Below are 15,177 nucleotides of genomic sequence, written 5' to 3'. Positions count from 1 at the left end.
TCTCCTCGTGTTTCCCCCCGCCTCCGCGGGAGGAATCTGCCTCGTCGTCCTCAGATGACGAGCCTATGATGGCCTTGCGTCGGGGACCCTTCTTGGTCCCCTGGGCCGCCCTCTTAGGCCCTTCGACCTCCCCAGATGGGGCGGCCCTTTCCTTCTCCTTTTCTTCCTCCCCTTCATGGGAGGAGCATGCCTCGTCGTCTTCGGATGAGGCGTCCTGTACGACCTTACGCCGGAGACCCTTCCTAGTCCACGGGGCCTTCTTTTCTGGCACCTTGTAAGGCGCCGGGACTAGCATCTCTGTCAGGACATCGGTCGCTGGACCTTCTGGCAGTGGAGCCAGACAGTCGATCCGCTCCGCCGTCACCACGTACTCCTGATTAAATACACACGATGACTTAAAATCCTCCCATGAGTATGCTGGGAAAACTACATGTGGTGATGATCAGAAAACTCACCGGATGGGGGAGCCGCGTGGCGTGAAGTCCGCGGTCCTCGGATGTGGGAGGAGGTATTTGGGAGGCCTTGAACAACACCTTCCATGCGTCCTTGTGTGTCGTGCCATAGAGCTCTTGAAGTATTTGGTGTTCGGCCAGAACGAACTCCCACAGAGTAAATGCCCGTCTTTGGCACGGAACAATGCGGCGGACGAGCATGACCTGGACCATGTTGACAATCTTAATTTTCTTATCCATCATACTCTTGATGCAGTTCTGAAGTCCTGTCAGCTCCGCAGGTTCGCCCCAGGCCAGGCCCTTCTTTTCCCAGGAGGTGAGCCGCATGGGAATTCAGGATCGGAATTCGGGGGCCGCCGCCCAGTTGGTGTCGCGTGGCTCGGTGATGTAGAACCACCCCAATTGCCACCCTTTCATGGTCTCCGCGAAGGAACCGTCAAGACAGGTAACATTGGGCATCCTGCCCACCATGGCGCCTCCGCACTCCGCTTGCTGGCCGCTCACGATCTTCGGCTTCACGCAGAAGATTCGCAGCCACAAGCCAAAGTGAGGCTTGATGCGGAGGAAGGCCTCGCACACGACGATAAACGCCAAGATGTTGAGGACGAAATTTGGGGCTAGATCATGGAAGTCCAGCCCGTAGTAAAACATGAGCCCGCGGACAAAGGGATGAAGTGGAAATCCCAGTCCATGGACGAAGTGAGCGAGAAACATGACCCTCTCATGGGGTCCCGGAGTTGAAATAATCTTCCCTACATCCGGCAACCGGTGCGCGATATCTGCGGCCAAGTATCCGGCCATCCGGAGCTTTGTAATATGCTCCTCCTTGACGGTGGAGGCCACCCACTTGCCTCCTACTCCGGACATGTTTGGTTGTGCGGAGAAGGTGTGACTAGGGCGCTGGAGCTCGAGGGGGCAAGGATGGATAAGCGAAGGAGGAAGAAGGCGTGGGTAAAAATGGGGAATCCTTATCCCTTTATAGAGGCGACGAAAATGGTGCGCCTCCCCACTTGCCCGTTGAGAATCTCTTATTTCCCAAGCGCCACGATTGATGACGTGGTTGGGTTACCCGTACCCGTATTGATAAGAAACCCGTGATAAGGGGACATGATGTTTGCTCCGACAAGACGTGCCGAGGAAACCGCCTCGATATGTGTGGTAGCTGGCTGTGGGAAGACGATTCTATAATGACTGAACCATTTTGTCATGTCACCTTATCAAAAGTTGTCAGCAGATTATATTTGTGAAATATCGTTCTCTCTATGGTGGTATGTGAAAATCGTCTTGAAGATCTGGACATGATTTAAGTGTTCGGTAATTACTTTGGAGTATTCGGAGATGGAACCCGCCTTGCAATGCCGAAGACAATCTACGCGCCGGACTCATCGTCATTGAAGCCTGGTTCAGGGGCTACTGAGGGAGTCCTGGATTAGGGGGTATCCAGACAACTGGACTATATACTTTGGCCGGACTGTTGGACCGTGAAGATACAAGACTCAAGACTTTGTCCCGTGTCCGGATGGGACTCTCCTTTGCGTGGAAGACAAGCTTGGCGATCCGGATATTAGATCTCCTTCTTTGTAACCGACTCTGTGTAAACCCTAGCCCTCTCTGATGTCTATATAAACCGGAGGGTTTTAGTCCTTAGGGACACAATCATAATCATCATAGGCTAGCTTCTAGGGTTTAGCCTCTACGATCTCGTGGTAGATCAACTCTTGTAATACTCATATCATCAAGATCAATCAAGCAAGAATTAGGGTTTTACCTCCATCGAGAGGGCCCGAACCTGGGTAAAACATCGTGTCCCTTGCCTCATGTTACCATTAGCCTTAGACGCATAGATCGGGACCCCCTACCCGAGATCCGCCGGTTTTGACACCGACAACAACCACACGTGAATATCAAGGTGCTGGTTACGTAGAACAAATTTCCTGCAGTCCGTGCTCAGCCCTCCTCTATCTCTCTTCTCAGCCAGCCAGCGGACGCGCGGAGCCCATCGTCTGTTTGCTCACATGTGGCCCCACATGTCAATGAAAATGCAAGAGGACCCACTGAACCTACACATCTTTCATCTCGACGTGCTGGTGATGAAAAACAAATCCAATAAAGATCTTCGGTGGCCGCTTTTGGAGTTACTCAAGAGTAGTAAGATTCTATTTACAATTTAACCCAAGATGCACATCTCGTGGCTTCAACTACCACTCTATTTTCTTTCATGACACGACCTGGATGCTGGATATCCCACGTGTCGGCAAAAGGAGGAAGAACCCGACCAAATCTTCGGTTGTGCTCTCGGATTAGACTAGTTGTGCTAACTTAAAAATTTTATTGTGCACTCCCTCCGTTCCAAAATACATGACTTCCATTTGTCCAAAAATGGATCTACCTATATACTAAAACATGTCTAGATACATATATATTTTGACAAATAGAAGGCATGTATTGTGCAAAGGAGGGAGTAGAATGGATGCAAGTTTTTGTATTGGGAAGAAGAGTACATCCATATATTGATAGAGCATTGGACTTGGCCTTACAAGTGGGACCGCAGTTGAGGAAACCAACTATCGGCAAACCCCCACCTCGCCTGTCGCGTGATGGCTGAGTTAGAGAAATGATGGGGTTGAAGAGATTGCTCTAGCACAGACTCCAAGAAATATGGTGTCAGATGGAAGTCGTGCTGGTGGCGTGTGCCGTACTCCTGGACGTGAATGCTTGTTCTGGCCCATGCCACCCTACTACTCTTACTACTTACTATATAGTACTAGTATCGAGGATTTGAGGTGCTGGTTACGTACAATATGGCTACAGTAAAAACACCCGCACGACGCGCGAAGCATGTGAATCTAGTACAAATAGTGTACTACTATTGTTGATTGGCCTCATCCGATAACATATTGCAATGCACGTACAATTATGTATTCGGAAAATATTTTTTACCTCGTCGCACCACTCACTCACCGAAGCAACTCGAAAGCCATTCATAAATTTAGTAGGTTTATCACAGGCATATCATTTTATTACATACAACAGGTCATCAACCCACATCGACAATGAGGATACATTATAAATTCTAAAGTTTTCACCACACAACAAATAACAAGCAATGAAATGAACTTCAAGTCAACCATTCCTCGGTGTTGGAAACGCTTGCTTTGAACCACAAGTGATTCTCTAGGACGGGCCATCTATTGTCGATCTCGAGACCAACGCATGACTGATCATCCATGCTGAAGCGGCCTACTATATCAGTACCAGGGTAGGGAACCACCCTAATGTCCAAGGTATAGACAAAGTTGCTTCTCATAAATGGTACAAGTAACGTTGTGTCAACAGCAGTTGGATCGGTTTTCACCATCATCAGATAGTTTTCTCCAAGGAAGAGCGAGTTTTTTTAAGACTATCAATTCTGTACCAGGGAGAAGGTGTTGGCGCTAGCAGACAAGTATCCATCCCGAATACCATGCAACGGGTGTTGGAATAGGTCCGGAGTGTGTGACCATGGGAGACAACACGTGCTCCCTCAGCACTAACATCATCAGTGGGTTGTATACACACAAGAAGAGGTGATCCATCGGAATTAGTTGCCAGGCGCCACTGAGTATATACGTTATGCTCGTCCTCATGCTCGTGATCATCACCATCGCCATCTCCCCCTTGGTTATAAAAATTTTCAAGTATAGGTCATGGAATGTTCACAGGACCTTGGAAACACACGAAGAAGGTTAATTAGTAAAGGGAAACTTGCTAACCCACATGCATGTGGATGAAACAATTATAATTACGGTGGAAGACAAACGTACCAAAACTATGAGGATCCCATGCAAAAACAGTGCCATGAGCGGTGGAAACAAACACAAGACCCTCGTATTGAATTGCATCACAGTACTCATCCGTGTACAGAAACTGATTTTTGAGCAATATCCATCGAGTCAAACCACCAAGGATGGCAACAAGTTGTCAAAGATAGCAACAACTTCATAGTTGTTGTAATTCCAAGAGCGGTTGGGAACTCGACAAATTGCTATCTTCCGTAGAAGATAGTCACCATGATTGTATTTGAACGTGCATACAATACCGGTGTGCTCAACCTCTCGGCAGTCTGCTGAGATTTTTGGAAGTGGAACCCGGTCACGAGTGTACACATTCACAAGTTCCCACTCGCAGTTGGACCCAATGTAAACAACCCAATCTCCATTTGCGCCTGCCCAAGCCTTGCCCTCAAGCAATGGCATCTTAACATCATACGTATCATTATCAAGCGGCATCAACTTGCACAGGGCGAGGCCTCCGTCGTGCCGGCGCCGGTCATTAGGGTTACGGCGAAGAAGATAGGGGAGATCAAACTGCTCCTTGACTCTTGGGTTCCTTGTAATGATGTTATTAGTTGAGTCGAGAATGGGCTTGAACAAACCTGCCATGCTAACCGAGGTGATGACGTCGCACCGATCAATGAGTTCCTCCACCACATCATCTTTCAGATCGGGGCAAGAATAACGGGGTCGTTTCCGTCCTATTCCCTCCATAGAGAAGACGATCGAACAATGGCAGAAGAAAGGATGAAGGGCTGAAGGAAAATGGAGGAGGGAGAGGAAGAGCGTGCGACAGCAGCTCCAAATCGAGAGGGAAATGTGAAGAGTCGGTGGACGGTTGCCAGTTTGCCACGGTTCACGAAGAGGCGCCCCGCCCTACACGTCCATTCGGAAATACTCCTACTACTCGCCGTTGTCTCCTGATATGTTGGAACGGGACCACATGTCAACGAAACATGGTGTGTAATTCTTGTGCAAAATGCGATCTGGCCGCGTTGGCCTGAGGTGCCGCATTAGGTTTTTTTTTTGAAAGTTTGCCGCATTAGTTATCGACCTTTATTTTTTTTAACATGCAATCTGAATGGATAGCTCATGTGGTCATCACACGTGAGCGGATATAGTGATGGTTGATTCGCCCGAGCAACTTATTACTGTGGGAATATGGGAGTACCAGCGGATTCAAGGAACAGAGAAATAATGGTTGCTTCGTCCGAGCAACTTACTGTGGCGAAGGTGGGGCTCTGTGATTTGACTGCTCCCTGAAGTTGTGTTGTGCACTCAATATTGATGCATGGCAGGTGGAGCCGGAAGAAGGATGTCCAACATGTCGGCGAAACAAAGTTGAATTGTTTCTGGCATTGCTATCAATCGTTCGGGATTTGTTTATATGTACGCATAATTTTGATGAAATTGTACTGTGATGCTATGAAGATTACAACTTTGGTTCCCGCAGGAAAAAAAAGGTTTCAACTTAGGATTCATGTGTCTTGCCTCGAGATTATCTCGTTACAACATTCGATCAAATACAAATGAAACTACCATGGCTAATGCATCTCAATAGTTTGCAGATCAGCGCCAATATTCACATCACAACTAAAGACAAATGTCACGCCCAATATGCGATACTATCCTAAAGCGACTCGAAGGTCCCACCAAGGATAGAACTGCATATTAAAACGCTTTTGCAAGGTGGATATCATTACATCAACATTACATAATAGATGGGGATACATACAAAGGGCATACAATGCCACACGAATACAACATCACAATACAAAAGAGCATCATCCGACTACGGATGAAACACAAACAGAAACTCAAACGACATCCACCCTGCTAGCCCAGGCTGCCGACCTGGAACCTATCCCCTGATCGAAGAAGCAGAAGAAGAACTCAACGCAAGCAAGCATCGCTCTCGCGTCATGATCATCGCATAACCTGTACCTGCAACTGTTGTTGTAGTAATCTGTGAGCCACAAGGACTCAGCAATCCCATTACCATGGGTATCAAGACTAGCAAAGCTTAAAGGGAAAGGAAGGGGTAAAGTGGTGAGGCTGCAGCAGCGACTAAGCATATATGGTGGCTAACATACGCAAATAAGAGCGAGAAGAGAGCAAGCGGAACGGTCGTGAAACTAGCAATGATCAAGAAGTGATCCTGAACTCCTACTTACGTCAAACATAACACAAAACCGTGTTCACTTCCCGGACTCCGCCGAAAAGAGACCATCACGGGTACACACACGGTTGATGCATTTTAATTCGGATCTGGTGTCAAGTTATCTACAACCGGACATTAACAAGTTCCCATCTGCCGCATAACCGCGGGCACGGCTTTCGAAAGTTTAAACCCTGCAGGGGTGTCCCAACTTAGCCCATGACAAGCTCTCGTGATCAACGAAGGATATACCTTCTCCCAGGAAGACCCGATCAGACTCAGAATCCCGGTTTACAAGACATTTCGACAATGGTAAAACAAGACCAGCGAAGTCGCCCGATGCGCCGACAATCCCGATAGGAGCTGCACATATCTCGTTCTCAGGACAACACCGGATAGGTCAGCCTACGAGTAAAACCATCCCTCGAGTTGCCCCGAGGTGGCCCCGCAGTCTGCCCGGTTCGAACAAACACTCGAAGGAGCACTGGCCCGGGGGGCTAAAATAAAGATGACCCTTGGGTTAATTACTCCCAAGGGAAAAGTAGGTGGTGGTGAGGCAAATGGTAAAACCAAGGTTGGGCCTTGCTGGAGGAGTTTTATTCAAAGCGAACTGTCAAGGGGGTCCCATAAATCACCCAACCGCTTTAGGAATGCAAAATCCGGGAACATAACACCGGTATGACGGAAACTAGGGCGGCAAGAGTGGAACAAAACACCAGGCATAAGGCCGAGCCTTCCACCCTTTACCAAGTATATAGATGCATTAATTAAATAAGATATATTGTGATATCCCAACATAATCCTGTCCACCATGGAGCAATCTTCAACTTCACCTGCAACTAGCAACGCTATAAGAGGGCTGAGCAAAGCGGTAACATAGCCAAGCAACGGTTTGCTAGGAAGGGTGTCAAAGGTTAGAGGTTCGTGGCAATTTGGGAGGCTTGATGAGCAAAAGATAGGTAACGCAGCATAGCGATAGAACGAAGCAACTAGCATAGCAATGATAGTAGTGAGATCCAGGGTAGCGGTCATCTTGCCTAAAATCCCGCAAGGAAGAAGAACGAGTCCATGAAGAAGATGAAGCCACGAAGATGAACCAAGCGTAGACGAACGAATCCTCACGATCGCAATGAAACGGGAACTATCGAGAAGAAGCACACAACATAGTAAACACACCACACATGGACATGACATGATGCTCAACCAAGCATGATGCAAGACAAGACTACATGAAGCTACTCATGGCAAGAGATGATGCAAACAAGAGCAACACATCAAGGCAAGTTTAAATGAGGCCGGGAACAACATATAACAATTCCGGTAAGTCCTCATATGCAAGTTCCGAAATTGGTCCAGATCTGAATAAACCTTATGTTCAAGTTGTTGAACAGCAAGTTAAGATGCACCAACATGATCTACACGAGATTCTAGTCAAGTTACATATAAAGTTCATTTAGTTCGGAGCTACGGCCTAGAAGATATGAGCAAAAAGTCAAACATGGCATTGATGCAAAATGCACCCAAACATCAAGCAAACACCTCAAAACAAGGATGCAACATTATAATATGAAACTACATGCAATTCTAAGCAAGTTTCATATAGAGCACACTCAAAACGGAGCAACGGTGCAACACATACACTCCAAACAAGACATAACAACAATCTGCCCAAAACAGCAACAAGGCATATTGCAAGCATCAAAACAATATGCTACAGCAGCTCAACATGATAACAAAAGGCATGGACATGATGTACAGGTAAAGCACAACAAAACATGAACACTGAGCTATCTCCAGAAATCACTAGAACATGCTCAAACACACATGGCAAGATTGCAAATAATAACAGTTTCAGACTTTGCAGAAATAACATTAGGTTGCAATGTTCAGAGCTATCAAACAACATGTTACAGGAACTTAACATGGAAAACAAAGGCATGGCATGAATCTACTAAACCCATAGAACAAAAGTCCTTTACTGACCATGAGCCAAAAAGGTTCAGAAGATATGATGGCACCCATGTAAACATAGCAAGTTATATGACAGATCCATACATGGCAGAAACAACGATAAGTAGGCATGTTGGTGAGCTTGTACCACTCACCACAGAGCAATACATGGCATGATAAGGAAACCAACAGCAAGAATACATGTTTATGAAGCTAAGCATGGCAAGAGCAATTTCATAGGGTGCATGGATCACTAGCAAAACACATGGAAAAACGGAACTTAATGTTAACAGGCAGACAGCAACATTATTTAGCAACTTTGAAGCAAGATTACAACAAGCTACAGCAGGCTATAAATGCAACCAGGGGCATGGATGGATAGAGCATGACATGTAGAATAAAACATCCTTAGTGAACATCTCCAGATTATGCATATAATGACTTGTAGCAGCAGGTTTACATAGCAGCACAAAATAACAGATTCAGCCTAGCAAAATAGTAACAGCAAGTACCCTACTTCACGAGCTCGATTCACTCATCACAAGTCATTGCATGACAAGATAAGCATAGCATCAGCAAGAAGACATGTTTATGAAACTAACCAAAGCAAGAACAAGTTCATAGCATGCAAGGAACAACTACAACAACCTTGGCAAAATTGAATAACATGTAAACAATCTGCCAGGAAACATTTTATAGCAAACGTAGAGCAAGAAAATGACATGCTAGACTACTCCATAAATGCAAACAGGGGCATGAATGGAAATATAATAACCATATGTTCAAATCATCCTTACTGAAGTATCTCAAAATATGCTTGGATCTCTCTCTAGCATCAAGTTTACATGGCATAAAAATAACAGCAGAACAGAGACTGAAATCAGCAACATCACGAAGCCTAGTTTGCATGCTTGTTATAGTCACCACATAGATCACAAAAATACATGGAGTACAACCCTGTAAATATGGCATGATGTAGCACAAAACACATGTAGACATCAACCTCATAGGATGCACACATCAAACATGGCAAAAATGACAAATGAACATGTTCTGTTAACAGACAACAGACAACATCATACAGCACTCTTGCAACGATGATTCAGGCATCAAGATGAACTCAAATGAACATGATGCGATGGAATGAAATGTAGAGCATCTCACAACGAACATTTTGACATATTACACGCACGAAATGGAGCAGTATGCATGGAGATATGATGCGATAAACAGGGGCTAAAAATATGCAATAAATCGGGGACAGGGAAATTTTTCGGGGTCAACCTTGCACGGAAATTGATGCGGCGACGTCTCTGGTCAACGGCGATAAGGGAGACGGCCGAGGGAGGCTGGGGACAGCCAGCGGAGGGGCGCTCCAGCCGGATCCGGCCGGATCCGACGCGGCGGCGACGGAGAAGGCGGCGGCCGGCGGGCATCGGGCGGCGGGGCTCCCGGGCGGCGGCGGGGCAGACCCGGCCCGGGGCGGAGGGAGCCGGCGGCGCTCGGGGTCGGGCGCGGCCTCCGGTGAGGGGCCGGCCAACGGCGGAGCTCGGCTGAGGCGCGGGGCAAGGCGAGGAGGCGCGCCGGGGCGGCGACGGGGCGCGCTCCGGCGGCGGGCGGAGGCGGCAGCGAGCGCCGGGGCGGCGTGGGGCCATGACCGGCGGCGGCAGAGAGGCGGGCTCCAGCGAGCGGGAGCAGGCGGCGTGGCCGGGCAGCTGCGCGGGGCGCGGGCCGCGGCGGCGGGCGGCGGCGCGGGCCCCGCGGGCCGGATCTGGGCCGCGCGGGCCCTGGCGGCGGAGGAGAGAGGGGGGCCGGCGGCGGCGGCGTGGCGGGTACCGATTGGACGAGGGGGCACGGGGCGGACGTGTCCGGCCGTCGGCGGACATGTCCGACGGCACGGAGGGAGGTTTTTTAGGGTTTGGACTGCGATTTGGATGGGGGAGGGCATATTTATAGATAGAGGGAGCTAGGAGAGTCCAAATGAGGAGCGGTTTTCGCCCACACGATCGTGATTGAACGACCGAGAGCATAGAGGGGAGTTAGATGGGTTTTGGGCCACTTTGAAGGGGTTGCTGGGCTGCAAGAGAAAGGGGGGTTTTGGGCTACGCGGTTAACCGTTGGAGTACCAAACGGACTCCAAATGGCACGAAACTTGACAGGCGGTCTACAGGTGCTATACCAAGGCCACTTGGCAAGCCGCGGGACATTCCGAGAAAGTTTAACACCCTCTCACAAAACAAGGTCTGAGAGGGGACGACGGGCGCGCTCGAGAGGTCTGGACTCCGAACGGACAACGGAGAGAACCGGGAGAGCCCGAACGGATGCAAGTTTTGAAAAACATGCGGATGAAATGCAGATGATGACATGGCAAAATGCAACACACAAGCAAATGACATTGCAATGATAGTGAATAACTGGAAGACACCTGGCGCATCAAATCCGAGGCGTTACAACAAAGTTGTGAGAAGGTGTACAAATAAAGAAAAAAATATAATTGATCGATGTTGTCCGTAGGCATGGCTCCATTTCCTTGGCACAGTGTTCATTGCTTGGCAGCTAGTTTCACCCAGCTCTGTAGCCAAAAAAGAGGTGTATTAAGGACACCACAATCCGATCATTTTGTGCAGCTCCACTAGAATCGAGTGGACCATCCCTGTTTGCAAAGATATCCAATCAGTGCGATTACAATAATAGTGGAACTAGATGATGAAACATAACACACATAAATAGAAGTCGATCACCTCTATGATCTCTCTTTAGGACTAACTTCTTGTTGGAGAAGATTAGGCACGGAGTTGGATGAGGAGGATAGCAAAACCAATCTCCCTTTCCGCAGTCCCACAGAAATGTAAAAATGTTGCCCGTGTGACATTTTGGCGGAACTGCACAAAACACTCTTCAAAAAAGTGATTTGTGCAGTTTACCAAAAGGTCGCAATAGCAATGAGGTGAAAATGGATAGCCCTGTTTGCAAAAGGAGGTCGAAAGGAAACAATTACTGCCCAATAACACGAGTTGAAGACACATACGCCGACAAAAAAGAAGCATGTTCCATGTAAAAAGGGAAAGATAGCACATGGTGGTTTATCAAAAATGGTTTGAGGACGAGATTGCAAGATGGAAAGTACGCCGTCCAAGATACGATTTAAGCAAACAACTAAAGAAGATCCACATGCAGCAACGTGGGAAGATGGGCAGTGGAGCAAGGCCGGAGGAAGCTGTACCTGAGGGTCGTCGGGATGTTACTAGGAGGGCGCCGACGGCCGGGATCTACCCATACTGCGGCAGCGAGCAAGTGGCGAAGGCCCTACCACCCCAGAGCTTGCTTAGAGAGAACGGCGGGTACCGCAGATCGGGACGAGCTGCCTCAACGCCGTCGAATGGAGAGACGATGCACATCCTCCCTTTTCGCCGGCGGACGGGATGCGGCCGGATCACTGACCAACGCTGAGAGAGAGAGAGGCCACGGCGGCCTTGTGTGAGATGGTGTGACGAGAGACAAAACCATTTTTCCATTTTCCCCACAGCAATCATTTTATATTCTAGGCGTGGTACCTGACCCTCCTTCAAGTAAACAACCGCTACACGCGTCAAATTATCACGTGGGCTGCCTTTTCGTACAGAAACAAACTCCACCGTGTACCCGCGCGGGTGTGGCCGGGAACGAGACATGAGTACGTGCGTCTTGCGTGCACTTCTTCTTTAGGCGTAGGTACGTACTCCCTCCGTTCGGAATTATTTGTCGCGGAAATGGATGTATCTAGATGTATTTTAGTTCTAGATACATCAATTTTCGAGACAAGTAATTCTGAACGGAGGGAGCACGTGGGTGGGTGTGAGAGAGATGGTTTGTGCGAAACAGAGGCAATGTGTTGATGATATCTCAATCAGAAAAATGTAACATATGCAATGTGTGTGAAACAGAGTCATGGACGTGAGATATCGATAGAATTGAAAATAGGGATGAAGTGTGTGGCTGCGCGATCGATAAAGAGTGCCATCGAATTTGTGTTTGCCCACGTCAAAGATAAAGGGCGGCTGGCCTACTAGAATTTGAGAGGGCAGAGGTGCAGTTCTTCTCCGTGGCATGGATACCTACCTACAACGTTCGACTATCGGTGTGCATGTGTGGGGGGGGTAGAGCCCGGTCGACTAGTATATGTGTGGAGAAGGAGATAGACCTAGCTATGTATTGAGGGAGATCGATCGACATCCATGGATATGTGTAGAAGAGGAATAAGGTTGCGAAAAAGACAAAGGTAGAGCGTCGGAGGTTGGTGGTGGAGTGGCGTCTCACAAATGGTGGGAGAGGCCTGCTAGACAAACGGAGGGTATGAGTGCAATATCAATAAGAGAGGGCGGGGGATGTCTGTCTGTCTATGCACGTGCGTGTGAGAGACGGGTCGGGAGGTATTCAAGGATGATGAGGGGAGAAGATATGGTTGTGGTAAGCATGCGTAACTACATAGGAAGATCAACCATCATGTGTCCGAGAAAAGGAGAGACATAACTAGCGAGGTAAGTGTATCGGTGCTTGGTGAAAACGAATTATAGTCAACCTGGCTATATGTAGGGAGATCAGTTCATATACATGCCTGCATGTGTTAGAAGCAAATAAGGTCCGAAGAGGCAGTCAGGGGGAGAGGGTGTGGCTAGGAGGTGGTGCGAGAGGCCTACCATGTCGAGGGGGGAGGAGTGTGCGAGCATGTGATAAATGAAAAGAGGGGCGGGAGTGTGCACCTGCGTGGAATCATATTGGACATATGGGGGCATGGATGGTGAGAAGAGAAGAGGGGAAGTATATATGTGTTTGTTGTAGGCACACTTGGCTAGAGAGGTATATCGACCGGTGTGTGCCAGAAAGAAGGAGCCGGGGGCCTACACACACCGCTGGTGGACGGCCTAAAGAGAAGTAATGAACATGCGCGATGGAGGGGACGCTAAGGGTGTGTGAGGGGGCGGGCGTGTGCATGCACGATAGAAAGTTAGCGCTAGCTAGCTACAAATAGAAGAGGATCGTGAAGGTGTAAAAGACGAACAAAGATCATAATTCATTATAAAAAAGTGGATACGGATACTTGAAGAAGATATCATAATGTAGAACATTGATTATAATTTGGGCTAATGTGTCGCTTTTGCAACTCGGGTCTAAATACTTGTCATAATGTAGGGGGCGGGGCACTATACTTTGTGTGATAAACACGGTGTACGTATGGAACATGGTTTAGATTATGAATATATAGTTAGTACATCAAATGTACTATTATTTGGAATCAACATCAAGTGTATCCAAAAAATAGAATTCGAGTTCATGTAGTACACATAGTTCATATCTATCTCTATAGTAATCATGTGGTGTGTTATTAAGGTAATACACGAATGATGGTTGAAGTTGGCAACAATCATTATTGTAGATTCTTATTGAAATAGAGAAACGAATTCAAATTTAGTTTGAATTGCAGCGATAGTATAGACATTTGGAATGCACTAAAATATTGGTATCAGTAGGTTACATGCATTATGCAGCAAGTGAAAAAATTTAATCGGACATAACATGGATTCATACTCCCTCCTTCCATCTATATAGGGCGTAATGAGATTTTTAAGACCGTCTTTGACTATTGACAAGATTAATAGTACATGACATGCACAATGTGAAAATTATATCATTGAAAGAACATTTCACAGACGAATTTAATGGTGTCCTTTGTATAAGTTTCATGTCATATATCATTGCTCTAATATTTGGTCAAAGTTAGCATCAAAAAACGCATTAGGCCCTATATAGATGGAAGGAAGGAGTAGCTTTGAATAGCATTTGTATAGTAAAACGGGGCAAGACTCTCTCTTTGTGTGGTGTGAATAGTTTTATTTTTTTCGTTTTCTTTTTGGTTGAGGTAAGTGCGAATTGATTTGGTACGTACAAGTACAATATTACTACACATTAGGCTTGTCCCTAAAATTCAACCCGCGTCTTGTTTTATCCCGAAAATTCATATATCGTGCTCTCAAAACTGGCGCCTTCACAACCCACGCCTTGCTATCCCAAAATTACAACGCGCGCGAAAACTCCCTCCAGCTGCCAAATCCCGACACGCGAAATCCCCCTTCTAACCCTGAGCCGAAAGGGCCGCTAGTTCAAATCGGTGGGGGGTACTTTTGTAACACAACCTACATTTTGGACAAGCGCGTCCCTAAGTCATGCTTCACCTCCTCCCATCGCCCCCTTTTCGCCATTCGAAATCCTAGGCCGCCATAACCTCTCCGCTCCAGCCGAGAAACCTCACCCTCCTCTATTCGCCACGTCACCGTTGCCCAGCCGGAGCCTCTTCCCCGATGACGTCGTCCACAGCAACAGCTCGACGTCCCTCGTCCACCTCCCCGGATGAGGATCCGTCGTCCATCTCGTCGTCCCGCCAGTTTAGCCGCCCTGTCCTCCACCTCCAAGGAGCTCTCCAACAATCGCCTCATCTATCGCGGATGCTCCATCCCCACAGCGTCGCCTTAACCTGCTCCACCGGAACCGCAGCATCCTCACCGACTCCTCGGACGAAGCCGAGGCCTACTCGGCGCCACCAAAGAGGTTGTACACTCATCACATCGCACCATCTCCTTAACTCGACCTCCCGGCACCGACGGTGCTCCATCCCGCACCCCCATGGAGCGGCTACCTTGAAGCCGGCGCCGCGGGCGACATCTCCATGTTGGCTCTCCCCAGTGCGAGGCCCCTTCGGCGGCGGCGGCCATACCAGCCAGATCTACTGTTGCTGCTCCGGCTCTCGCTCGCGTTGATGCTGCTGCTCCGG

Source organism: Triticum dicoccoides, chromosome 4B (assembly GCF_002162155.2).
Source record: "Triticum dicoccoides isolate Atlit2015 ecotype Zavitan chromosome 4B, WEW_v2.0, whole genome shotgun sequence".
NCBI classification, from domain to species: domain Eukaryota; kingdom Viridiplantae; phylum Streptophyta; class Magnoliopsida; order Poales; family Poaceae; genus Triticum; species Triticum dicoccoides.
Note: the sequence above shows the minus strand (reverse complement) of the source record.